Source organism: Callospermophilus lateralis, chromosome X (assembly GCF_048772815.1).
Source record: "Callospermophilus lateralis isolate mCalLat2 chromosome X, mCalLat2.hap1, whole genome shotgun sequence".
Taxonomy (NCBI): domain Eukaryota; kingdom Metazoa; phylum Chordata; class Mammalia; order Rodentia; family Sciuridae; genus Callospermophilus; species Callospermophilus lateralis.
The window spans coordinates 114,940,738-114,953,732 of record NC_135325.1 but is presented as its reverse complement, the minus strand read 5'-3'; positions in this window follow the sequence as shown (position 1 = coordinate 114,953,732).

The following is a 12,995-nucleotide window of genomic DNA, read 5'->3' as shown; positions in this document are numbered from 1 at the left end:
AACTTTGCATTGGCTATTCCCTCTATTTATAGAGCATTTATCAACTGTTTTCATATACTGCATTTTTGTCAATATCATTTTATAGCCAAAGAACCAGAAAAATGAAAAAAAAAATTATAAACACAGCTCAATAAAAATCTGATATTTCCCTAAAGCCTTCAGGTATTTATTAGTAAAAATGAATGAAGAGGTAAGTGAGAGGACACATGGAGGATTGCAAGTAAGCTGTAGTTGAATGGCAGAATAGAGAAATAATTCAAAGAGCAACATTCTTATCCAAATCAAGCTTGATATCCCTACTACATAACCAATCACACACACACACACACACACACACACACACACACAAAACTTGTTCAAATGCATTGAGTCAATTCTTTCTAAAGAAAATCCATTCAAGTATAGAGTGCAAGTTGTAAACAGTTGAGCTGCCACAATAAATCAGTCTCCTGAGATCTGTGTACAAGTGTACACATCTGGCTTTTCTGTGGCCCATATTGAAAACAGAAACTGACTACTGGATAATCATATTTGTAATTATGTTCCTGAAATTGAATAGCATGATTCAAAGGGTTTTATTTCTAGGCACAGTCTTGCATTTTAATCCAATCCTGTTTAATCCAAAAGGACCACAGTCAGACACAAAGGCTCAAGATTGCACAAAAAGACATCTGGCAGGCTGGGGTTGTGGCTCCGTTGTAGAGTGCTTGTCTAGCATGTGTGAGGCACTGGATTCGATTCTCAGCACCACATAAAAATAAATTAAAAAAATAAAGGTCCATTGACAATTAAAAAAAATTATATATATATCATATGAAAGAAGACATCTGGTCTTTGTTTCTTTGTTTTGCTATCATACTAGCCAGAACATAGGAATGTTAACATTAAGCAGTAGCTGTGGAATCCTTCTGTTACCCCTCAAAATATAGCTAGGAGAGATAATGGTATTCATGATGCCATGACAGTAACGTTGTAATTCTCCTGATCCCTTGAAACTGTGAGGAAGGGCAGATGTCTGGCTTTGATATAGCTGTCCTATCTCAGTGACAATCAAAACTAAGCAGCTCTACCATGGGGGGTCACTGTGCTCACAACAGCCTCATGATAATCTACTCAATCTTATGCCAAATCTCAAAAAGAAAGTTAATTCTCCAGCTTCATGCACATACAAAAAGATTCCTAGCTTTTGAGTCAGACTTTGCAGTTACGTGACATCTGGTGCCCAGAGTAAACAATGTCACAGACTAGTGTCTGGGAATCGGAGTTCCCAGCTAGTAGGATGCCAGTACATCTCAAAGGCTCATTGGTGGCACTCCAACACAGTGGCTGCTACATCTCCCTCACTTGGGCTCTCAAGAATTCCTAGCAGTTGGAGAGCAACTATAGCAGCATCCCCTCCTTGAGTCCATACTGGGGTTGGGGTCAACACTGTTTCAACATGTCTCCTCATGACCTCTGATGTCTGAACTTTTGTATATAATCTCTCCTCTCTTCCTTTCTTTCTTTTTTTGGTTCTGGGAATTGAACCTGGAGACACTTTGCCACTAAGCAATATCCCTAGTCCTTTTTATGTTTTATTTTGAGACAGGATCTCACTAACTTTCTTTGGGCCTCACTAAGTTTCTGAGGCTGACCTTGGACTTGCAATCCTCCTGCCTCAGCCTCCTGAGCCACCAAGATTACAGGTGTGTACCACAGCATCCAGACTTCCTCCCTTTTTCTGTCTCTATACTCCAACACATAGACGTATTCTCCTGTGATCTTAGAGTTTCTGGGAAAAGTCATTCTTTCCTAAAAATTATTTAGGAACCCCTAGTATGGTGCATAGAGATATTAGAAAAACTGTAGACACATGCTTTCATGCATCAACATAGAATCTATGCACTAACAGACTCAACAGGTTTCTAAAGATAATTACCCATTGGATTTCTTTAAATGATTCAGAATTAGGACTTTTGAAACATGAATTTTGCTTAATAGTGAATGGTGAGACTGGGGCAGAGGTATGGATTTGCATTATATTAAAAGCATACCAGGGCTGGGGATGTGGCTCAAATGGTAGCGTGCTCACCTGGCATGCGCAGCGTGCTGGGTTCAATCCTCAGCACCACATAAAAGTAAAATAAAGATGTTGTGTCCACCGAAAACTAAAAAATAAATATTGAAAAAAGCACACCAAAGCCAGTGTCAGCAACTTAGCCAGCCTCTAAGCAACTCAGTGAGACCCTGTCTTAAAGAAAATACAAAAAAAAAAAAAAGGCTGGGGATGTGGCTCAGTGGTTAAATGCTCCTAGGTTCAATCCTCTGTACCAAAACCAAAACCAAACAAACAAAAACAAAAAACCCACACCCACACCTCTCACTCAAACAATCTAATAGGCTGGAGAGACCAAAACCGAAGTCATAAGACAAAGTCATAGAAAATACTAAAACAAAATGTAAGCCAGGTGCAGTGGCACACACCTGTAATCCCAGCAGCTCGGGAGGCTGAGGCAGGAGGATCACAAGTTCAAGGCCAGCCTCAGAAACTTAGTGAGGCCCTAAGCAACTCAATGAGACCGGTTTCTAAATAAAATACAAAAAATGACTGAGGTTGTGGCTCAGTGGTTAAGTGCCCCTGGATTAACTTCCCAGTACCAAAAAAAAAAAAAAAAAAAAAAAAAAAAAAAAAAAAAAAGAAAGAAAGAAACAAAAGAAAAGAAAGAAAGAAAGAAAAAGAAAAGTAAGGAACAACATATGTTAAATTGCCAGCTTATTCAAGCCTCAAAGATAGCTATTAGGAAGATAGCCTTCTACCTAATATTTCTGTCTCTGTGTGTGTGTGTGTGTGTGTGTGTGTGTGTGTGTATGTTGGGGGGACTCCATATGAAATTTTGTACTCACTGATTAATATTTTTAACTATCAGGTGGTCATAGTAGAATACACATGGTCCAAGAATAAAATCATAATTCCCATAAGGCATAAGTTTTTAACCCTGTTGCACATTAGAATCACCTAGGAGTTTTTAAAAATGTAGATACCTGGGCTCCACCACCAGATTCACTGGGTAGGCCCTAGGCATCCAGGTACTTTTGCAAACTCTCTGGGTGACTATAATAGTGCTCTTATTTAAATATCTTTCTCCTACAACAGTGGGTTTTAAGTATGGTCCCTGTCTCGACAGCATCAACGCCACCAGGCAACCTGTTAGAAACGAGGCTTCTCCAGCCTCATTCCAGATTCAGAAACTGGGAGTTGGGCTCAGCAAGCTTTGGACAATCCCTAGAGGATTTTGATGCAAGCTAAAGTTAGGGAAGCACTACCATAGAATAAGGGCTCTGAAACTTTGGTTTGCAGAAGACTAACCTTTAGAACTTATTAAAATGCAAATCTGGGCTGGGGTTATAGCATGTATATGGCATGGATTCTCAGCACCATATATAAATAATAAATAAAAACACAGGCCCTGGGCTGGGGTTGTGGCTCAATGGTAGAGGGCTTGCCTAGCATGTGTGAGGCACTGGATTCAATTCTCAGAACCACATAAAAATAAATAAATAAAATAAAGGTACTGTGCCCATCTATAACTAAAAATAAAAATAAAATAAAGGTCCATTGACAACTAAAAATGTATTTTTTAAAATGCAAGTCTGATGTAGTAATTCGGAGGACCTGAGATACTGCATTTCCAATATACTCTGAGATACTACCTAAAAAGTTTGAGTAGCAAGGCTATAAAAAGGGGTTGTTCTAAGGGGTTGGGATTGTGGCTCAGTGGAAGGGCACTCGCCTAGCACTAGCAGGACCTGTGTTCGATCTTCAGCACCTCATAAAATTAAAGGCATTCTGTTGTGTCCATCTATACCTAAAAAATAAATATTAAAAAAGGGGTTGTTCTGGCAATCTGCTGTCATGTATAACTAATTAAAACAAATAAAGGCTGAGGCAGGAAGATCACAAGTTCAAGGCCAGCCTCAGCAATTTAGCAAGGCCCCAAGCAAGTCGGAGAGACCCTGTCTCAAAATAAAAAATAAAAAGGACTAGGGATGTGGCTCAATGGTTAAGCACCCCTGGATTCAATCCCCAGTAACAAAAAACAAACAAAAAAAACTGGGCTCTTGCTTTATAGGACTTTTCATTCTGTTTATACATTAATAGGGCACATAGTCCTTGTTCCTTCTCAAAATTCAAGAGCCCTTATATGCTACCAATTTTCCTGCCTTCCTCAGAACACTGATTTAGAACTATCAGAACCTGTGTCTCCCAAACCACAATTTCTAAGGCCGTGAAGAAGGTCCTTTTTAACTTTTGCAGTTTCTGAGTTGGATTGATCAACAGGAGAAGAGGCCTAAGAATGTACATTTTAACAAGAGGCCCAGCTGATTCTTCTTATGCATGTGTCTTCAGGCCATATTTTGGAACACTGGCCTAAAAGCAAGCTCTGAGATTTGGACTAGAGCAAATTGCTTGATCTTCTCTGAGTTCCCAGTTTTCCATCTATTTAATAAAGCTAGTAATTCCTACCCCCAACTACCTCATAGAATTGTTGCCAAGATCAATAGAGACAATACAGGTGAGTCGACCAAGGGACCAAAGAAAAAAAGGATCAAAGAAAAGAAACAGAGCTGCCATCTTGTACAAGTGCAAGAGGTTTTGCAGTACCCATTTCATTGTGGAATGGCCCCTGGAGGGTAGGAACAGAAACATCCTTGAAATTCTAAGAGCAGTACTCCTTGTGCAATAACCTGTGATCTAAACAACATCAGAATTCAATCAGAAGCCTCTGCCTTCTTGATTGCACAGATTAAAAAAAAAAGACTCCTGTCAAAACACATACTTTTGGGCGGGCACACACACACACACACACACACACACACACACACACACACTGATGTACTATACTGATTACTTTGGTGGATACTATGGTGCTCCAAAGTCAGATGGGAAGGGGACAGTTTGAAAAGCTTACATTTGGCCTTGACCACTCTAAAATCTTTTACTCTATAGGCCAATAACCCAACACAGAGGTTACTCAAAATGTGAAGTGTATCAGTATTAATTACATCTTTGTGGACTGGAGAAATAACTCTCAAATGAGTCTGCGGGGACTGAGGGTGTAACTCAGTAGTAGAGTGTTTGCCTAGCACATGTAAGGCTCTAGGTTTGATCCTCATCACCAAGAAAAAATAAATATTTAAATTTTTTTAAAGAAATTAGTCTGTGGACCCATTAGATCCACTATATGCAAAACTTTGACCATGTCCACATTCACTATCTAGCTTCATGTCTCTCTCTCTCTCTCTTTCTCTCTCTCTCTCTCTCTTTTTTTTTTTTTTTTTTTTGCCTTTGAACTTTTATTCCACTTAGCATGATGACTCTTTTCTGATAAGGGATCTATGATGGTGTTTTGGGTCTCTGGGTAGCAATGTCAAATCAGAACTTATACCCAGTAGTACTTGAAGTGTCTGGTTATTCCCTTTTTCCCAGTGTACAATCACCAAAGTAAGTGTCCAGATGTCTCTTTAGGGAAGAATGGGAGGAAATGTCACAGTATATGCTTGTCATAGTGTTGCAGGTTTCCCAGCCATATCTTCAATCAGTAGATTATGAATCTGAAATCTGGTTCAGATGAAGAATCGGATAAGGCAACGAGTTTTTATTGGTGCAATGTTCCATAGATATCAAGAAGCCATTTGCCAAAACAAATGGGTAACACTATATGCCACCAATAAATATCATTGGTTTTCATTTTTATAGTGCAACTTTAAACTTAGAATCAATTAGCCCTTAGGAACCTGAAACACAACCTATTCATAAAGAAAATGATGACTGTATAGTCTATGCAATAGATAATTGTGGTTCTTATTATGATGCGTTCAACTCCCAAGAGTCATGAGGGGAATTAAACTGTAACTCACATACATATCAACAGAGAAGCCAAAAATTCATAATGCAAATCTTGAAAATCAATTTTTAAAATAAGAAAATCAGTTGTTAAGGAAATATAAGGAACTAAATATAAGAATCCACAATTTAAAATAGACTGACTTCTATGCTGATATTATCAGCACTGAATTATCACATCAAACCTAGCTCTTTATATTACTTTGAATAAGAAGAATTTGTCTAGCAGCATCTCATGCAACTACTTCACCTCTGCCATATAGTCAGCTGCAATAGCTAAATCTAAGCCATGTTTCCCTCTATTTTCTTAAGGTATCTGATGTTTTTCTTGGGCTGAGGCAACTTTTGCCACAATGACAGCACATCTAATCATATATTTCTCATAAAATACAAATAGAAACATTTTCTGAAGTAATAATCCTCCCTCTATTCCAAATTGTTTTTCTTTCCTGTTCCATAGCAATAAACAAACTATGTTTTTCAAAGTGAACAAGTTTCATTTAGGCCAAACAAAAATGCTTCATCTTCACAAAGCAAAGTTAAATTAAAGAAATGCCTGACTACTTGCCATTGGATGGATGGAAAATGACTCTTGCCTTTGTTCCACACAGCTGCATCCTTCCTCTTAGTTTTTCAAGTCCTATTCCCTCTCCTGTCAAGTCTGAAGTTGACTGGTAAGAAGCTATGTTAACTGCCTCCGGGTGGGCCTGAGCAGAATACAAGTTACTTCTAACCTGCTCAGAGAAGTTTCTGGAATAGTAAGCTTCAACTGCAACACCTTTCTGCCTTTTGGGAAAGGCTAAACCACAAATGAGAAAATAACTTATAAATCTCAGAATGGTGTGTTTACTTACAAGGTACTCCTAGATTTGTCCTTCTAAATTATTCTCTTGTGCTAGGGATGTGGCTCAGCATGCATGAGGACCTGAATTTCATCCCCAGCACCACAAAAATATGTGTGTGTGTGTGTGTGTGTGTGCATTCTCTTGCCTACAACTACTTGAGAAACCCGTCACTAACATCTACTTATATGAAACACCCATTTTAATACTTAGAACTTTTTATTTCAAGGCAACAATGATACCAGACCACAATCCATATGGCCTATCTAGTTGAAGAATTGCATTTTCCATCTAATCAAAGGGACAATATTTTCTTAGAAATGTTTATACGAGGTACACAATGTTCATCTCTCAAACATATACCTATCCTCTTTTCCCAAGGACATCGTCTAACAAAGACAAAATTATCAGCATGTAAACGTAGCCAGAAACATTTAGATAAGGGATTCTGTTTCCAAAATACAGAAGAGAAGAATTAGGCAAGGTACCGCAACTCTGCTTTCTTTCTGACTTTAATATTATGTATAAAATTTTTGTTTTCTTCCAAAGATCATCAAGAGTAGACAAAAGAGCGAGTCAGTACAGGCAAATCCGGGGTACTGCCTGCCTGGCTTTGCCCTCCCCTGCAGAGAGTATAAGGGAAAAGACAACATGAGGTTGAATTCAGAATAAACAAGGTGACAATTTTATAAGAAACAGTTGATGCCAAAGGCAGACTCCCTCTCAGAACACTTCCTGCTTAAAGGAATAAAGGTGGGGATTCTTTATGAGTGGAATCATATGCAGAAATCTTCAAAGCTATCTTATCTGAGGGTCTAGAATAACAGAACTCCTTTGCTTTGACCTCAGTCATGTTATGATATACAAGCATGAGAATTTTTTAAAGTTAGAAGTCCCCTGGTATTCTTTGTTTGACTGTAAGACACCAAGCTTAAGACAGCTGTCAAGTAGAAGAATCTCTGGGGTATAGGAAAGTAACTACAGCATCAGTAGGGAATTGGATCATATGTAGATTAGAAGATGCTTCCAGAAAAAGGATGAGTTCTAGCCCTGTCATTTATCTTGTATCTTGAAATCCAACTTCTTGAGCTATAAAGCCTGGACTACACATATGAGCTTCAGAGTAGCTGTAACACTATATATATATCTCCAAAGATTGAATCCTAGGTGTTTAACCACTGAGCAATATCCCCAGCCCTTTTTTACATTTCATTTAGTAACAGGGTATCAGTGAGTTGCTTAGGGCCTTGCTAAGTTGCTGAGGCTGGCTTTGAACTTGCAATCCTCCTGTCTCAGCCTCCCCAGCTGCTGGGATTATAGGTGTGTGCCACCATGCCCAAACTAATTAAATATATTCTCTTTTTTTCTTTGTTTGGGTACCAGGGATTGAACTCAGGGGCACTCAACCACTGAGCCACCTCCCCAGCCCTATTTTGTATTTTATTTAGAGACAGGGTCTCACTGAGTTGCTTAATGCCTCACTTTTGCTGAGACTGGCTTTGAACTTGCGATCCTCCTGTCTCAGCCCCCCAAGCTGCTGGGATTACAGGTGTACACCACTGCATCCAGCTAAACATTCTTTATAAAGCTCTTTGTAAACTGTAAAGAGCCAGGAAAATATATTTTATTGTAATTGTTGTATTATATTTACTGCATTAGTTCTTCTACTTAATTTTAAATTCCCACATAAATATTATCGATGATTTACTTCCGAACTATGGATTCATTAGGCTACAATATTTATCAGCATTCATAAAATTTTACACTTTCTATTTCATTTTAAACTTACTAGAGTCCTTCTGAAAATATTCCTGGCCCTCTGACACACTTAAGGCATCATCTTTTGGCTTCAGACAGAGTCAATGTTAAATACACAGTTCTCCAGGAAAGACCCAATGCTCAGCTGATGGGTCCCACTTGCAGAGAATCCACTGGGCCAAGGAATCTACATATTCCACATCCCTTTGAGATACACTCTCTCAAACTCACTTGATGATAAGAATTATTCAAGATGCTTAATATGCAGATCATCAATTATCTTTCTGAAAAATCTGATTCAGTAGAATTGAGATAAGGTCCATGAATTTTTTTAATATATTTTTTTAGTTGTAGTTGGACACAATATCTTTGTTCATTTTTATGTGGTACTGAGGATTAAACCCAGTGCCTCACACGTGCGAGGTGGGCACTCTACCAATGAGCTACAGTCCCAGCCCATGAATGTGTGTCTTTAATAGGCCCCTGCAAGTGATCATTACCATGGACACATTTCTTTAGACTACACTTCGAGAAATGCTGATGGGAAAACCAGTCTTCATTCCAAAAGTAGAGGTAGAGTTTGGGACTCTTTCTAGAATTAAACCTTAACGATCAGAGTCATTCTGCTTGTTTATCATATGTGGTTCAAAAAGAAATCATCTTCAGTGAGATGCTACTTGCCTGATGAAAGACACTATTATTTGGCAGTGAATGGCACTATTATTTGGCATCTGGGATGACTATCAACTCCAGACAGCTCTGTCTTATACCAACATTTTCCCTGATACTTCTTTCCTGTCACAGGTAGATTTATCCCAATTTTTATTTTTTCTCACCACAAAAAAAATCTCCTAAGATCCAGCCTGATTATTAATCATTGCACAAGAAAAGTCACACTTTACTTCAACTGAAATTAGAAACCTCAGGCCATTTCAAGGTTCACAGAGGTTTATTTGAACAGCTCAGGTATGAAAATGGGTCAAGAGATAAGAATGGCTTTAAGTGCAGCAAGCTGGGTCATAGAACAATTTATAAAAGAAGTTCAGCTGCTTCCGGCAGAGGGGGTGAAACTGTTGAAAGGAACTGTAACTCTGAGTCAGAGAATGGCTAAATATATATTTTGTGCCAAAGGAGAAGGAAATGTCTTTCTGAATGGTCTGAAAAGACTCCGATTGGGACGAAAAGACAGTATATGCTGTAGGCGTTGGCTCCGACAATTGTTTGAAAACACATGAGAATAAAGTATTACATGAACATCCTTCAACAGTGGTGTTCCACGGATAGCTTCTCAAAAGTCATCATCCCTTTCTGAATTGATTGCTTTTGCTGAACTCTCCTACACCTTGCCAGGATCAGAGCTATCCCTGACCATATGATGAACAGAAGTGTTCTCATGCTGGGCTGACAGGGATGCAGCCAAATCAGATAGGAAAAGCCACAGCCTGGAGAAAAAGCATGAAGCTTCAGTTGGCACTACAGGCCTCATTCTTATCTCTAGAGATAGTACTGATTTCTAAAGAACTCGAAGTTGTAAATGGGTCATCTGACAGATAACAGCTGATAGGCCAGTTCCTGCAGAACAGCAAATCATGGCACAGCTTAACACTTTAACTCCTTGCCAACTCTGTATTCCTTAGCAGATAATTTATATTACTTTGTCCTATCAGAAAAGCAACATGTGAGCATTCTAAGAAATTTCGAAATACAAATTTGTGCAACCACTCTGCAAAGCAGTATGAAGATTCCTTAGAAAGCTAGGAATGGAACCACCATTTGACCCAGCAATCCCTCTCCTCAATTTATACCCAAAGGACTTAAAATCAGCATACTACAGTGACACAGCCACATCAATGTTTATAGCAGCTCAATTCACAATAGCCAAACTATGGAACCAACCTAGATCCCCTACAACAGATGAATGAATAAAGAAAATGTGGTATATATACACAATGGAATATTACTCACCTATAAAGAAGAGCAAAATTATGCCATTTGCCAGTAAATGGATGGAACTAGAGAGTATCATGCTAAGTGAAATAAACCAATCCCCAAAAAACCAAAGGTCAAATGTTCTCTCTGATATGTGGAAGCTAATCCACAATGGGGGAGGTGATGAGAAAAGAAGTTCATTGGATTAGACAAAAGGGAATGAAGGGAAGGCAGGGGTGATGGGAAAAGGAAAGACAGTGGCATGAACCTGACATAACCTTCCTATGTTATAAATATATGAATACACCACAGTGAATCTCACCTTCATGTGTATCCACAAGACTGGGATCCTAATTAGAATGAGATATTCCATGCCTGTGTAATTTTATCAAAATGGACTCTACTGCCATGTATAACTAAAAAGAACCAATTAAAAAAACAAAATTTGGAAAACAGAGCAATCTGGAAAGAAAAAAGTAAAACTCTGTAGTCATTTCATTGATTTGGGACAAATTACTATAAATGAATATAAGTGAAGTGACGTGAAAAACATCCACCATTTTTGGAGAGCAGAAAATAAGAGCAAAGGTTTTGAGGCAGCTCGAAGAGTTAAAGCCTTATAGCATCCTGTAGTATGCAGATTTTTTTTCCCCAAAAAAATTTTTTTGTAGTTGTAAACAGATAGAATGCCTTTATTTATTTATTTATTTATTTATTTATTTATTTATTTATTTATTTATTGTTATGTGGTGCTAAAGATCAAACCCAGGGTCTCAAATGTGCTAGGCAAGTGCTCTGCCTCAGCCATGCCCCAGCCCCTAGTATGCTTTAAATTTTTTTTAAATTGTTGATAGACATTTATTTTATTTATTTCTTTATATGTTGTACTGAGAATCAAACCCAGTGCCTCACACATGCTAGGCAAGTGTGCTACCACTGAGCCCTAGAACCAGCCCCTAGCATGCTGATTTTAATCTCTACTGGGATGGAGCCTGAAATTATGCATCCCTAATTAGCTGCCAGGTGATGAGAATGCTGCTCATCAGTGTGACAAAATGTGAGAAGGTTCCAAGCTAGTTGGCAAATGATAATTTCATCACCTCTACTTCACTTGACCCTGGCTGTCCTCTGAGGACACTGCCTTCCCTTCAGTCCACTGAAGTGAGGCTACTTTGCCTCTAACAACTTACACACTTCAAGTGCCACTTCCAGGTAATTCTATCTGTCCTTCAGAAAAAAAATTAAATCCGGTTCCTTAAGCTTATGTCTTCTAGTTATTTCAGCCTATTGCCCTCTACATGGCAATCAATAACCAACTACTTGTCACTCTTTGTCATTCACCAAAGACTTTGGCACCTTGTGTGAGATTTTTTTTTAATATTTATTTTTTAGTTGTAGTTGGACACAATACCTTTATTCTGTTTATCTGTTTTTATGTGATTCTGAGAATCGAGCCCAGGGCCTCTCACGTGCTAGGCAAGCGCTTTACCCCAGCCCTTGCATGAGTTGTTGTAGGGAAAGAACCAACAAGGAATTTTTTAAGATGAGCTGAGTGTTACTAGAGAAATTCACAAAATCTGCAAGCCAAACGTATATCATTATAAGTTTCTAGTTGCTATGCAAAAGATAAATAGCTGTTCATAAAAATTGGTTCTGCTCCTTATAGTACAGAGTTAGGAAGTCAGAGGAGCAGTGCTGACATCAGAGAGCTGATCTGGTCCTCTTAGCTCAGCCTGAGTGTTGCTAGGAGTTGGCTTGGCCTGGCACTCACAACAAGGTCATGTTCTGCTGAACATGAACAACTTCATAAAACATTAACATCAAATGAGGACATTCTGTGATCACAATGGATCAAGGCAAAAACAAGACCACTCCATAGTCACACCCAAGCACAGAAAAACAAAATACCGTGAAAGTCACAAAAATGACCACGCTTTCCCTTATCCTAATATAACTGATCACAGCTTCCTTACCACTGGTAACCTTAGCCTGTTCTAGTCTTCACTACTTTATAAGATATACTAAGATACCTTATCATAAAATTACCCCTGCTCCCTCACAGCACCCAATCCAGAGTAAAGTCCCATTTATGTAAGCTTTCCTCCAAATCTCCTGGTTCAATCCCAAAATCTATACTGAACCATATCCAACATTCCCTACCCAGAAACCCCATGGTTCCCCATGAGATGTGTTCTCTCCTGCTATATGAATGATAAACTCGATTCCATTCAATGATAGTTCTGTGCCTGGCAGTCTTTGGCACTGACAGCTTGTATCTGAGAACCTTCTGCTATACGTGGTATGGCCATGTGATTAGTTCTTGCCATGAAAATGTGAGTGTGGTTATCATCTGCCTTTTCTGGGTGGAGGACTTCAAGGAGATGGTACACAATCTCTGTGTTCTCTCTTCGCTTCCCTTAGCTGGACAAAAATAACCATGTGAAACAGGAGAAATTTAGAATGGAAAAGAGGCCACCTAGAGGAAATCTGCCTGCTAAATTTCAGCGCTCAACTTGACCAAAAAATATACTTCTATGGTGTTTGAGTCATACAAGTTTAGGTTTATCTCTTATAGTAGTTTA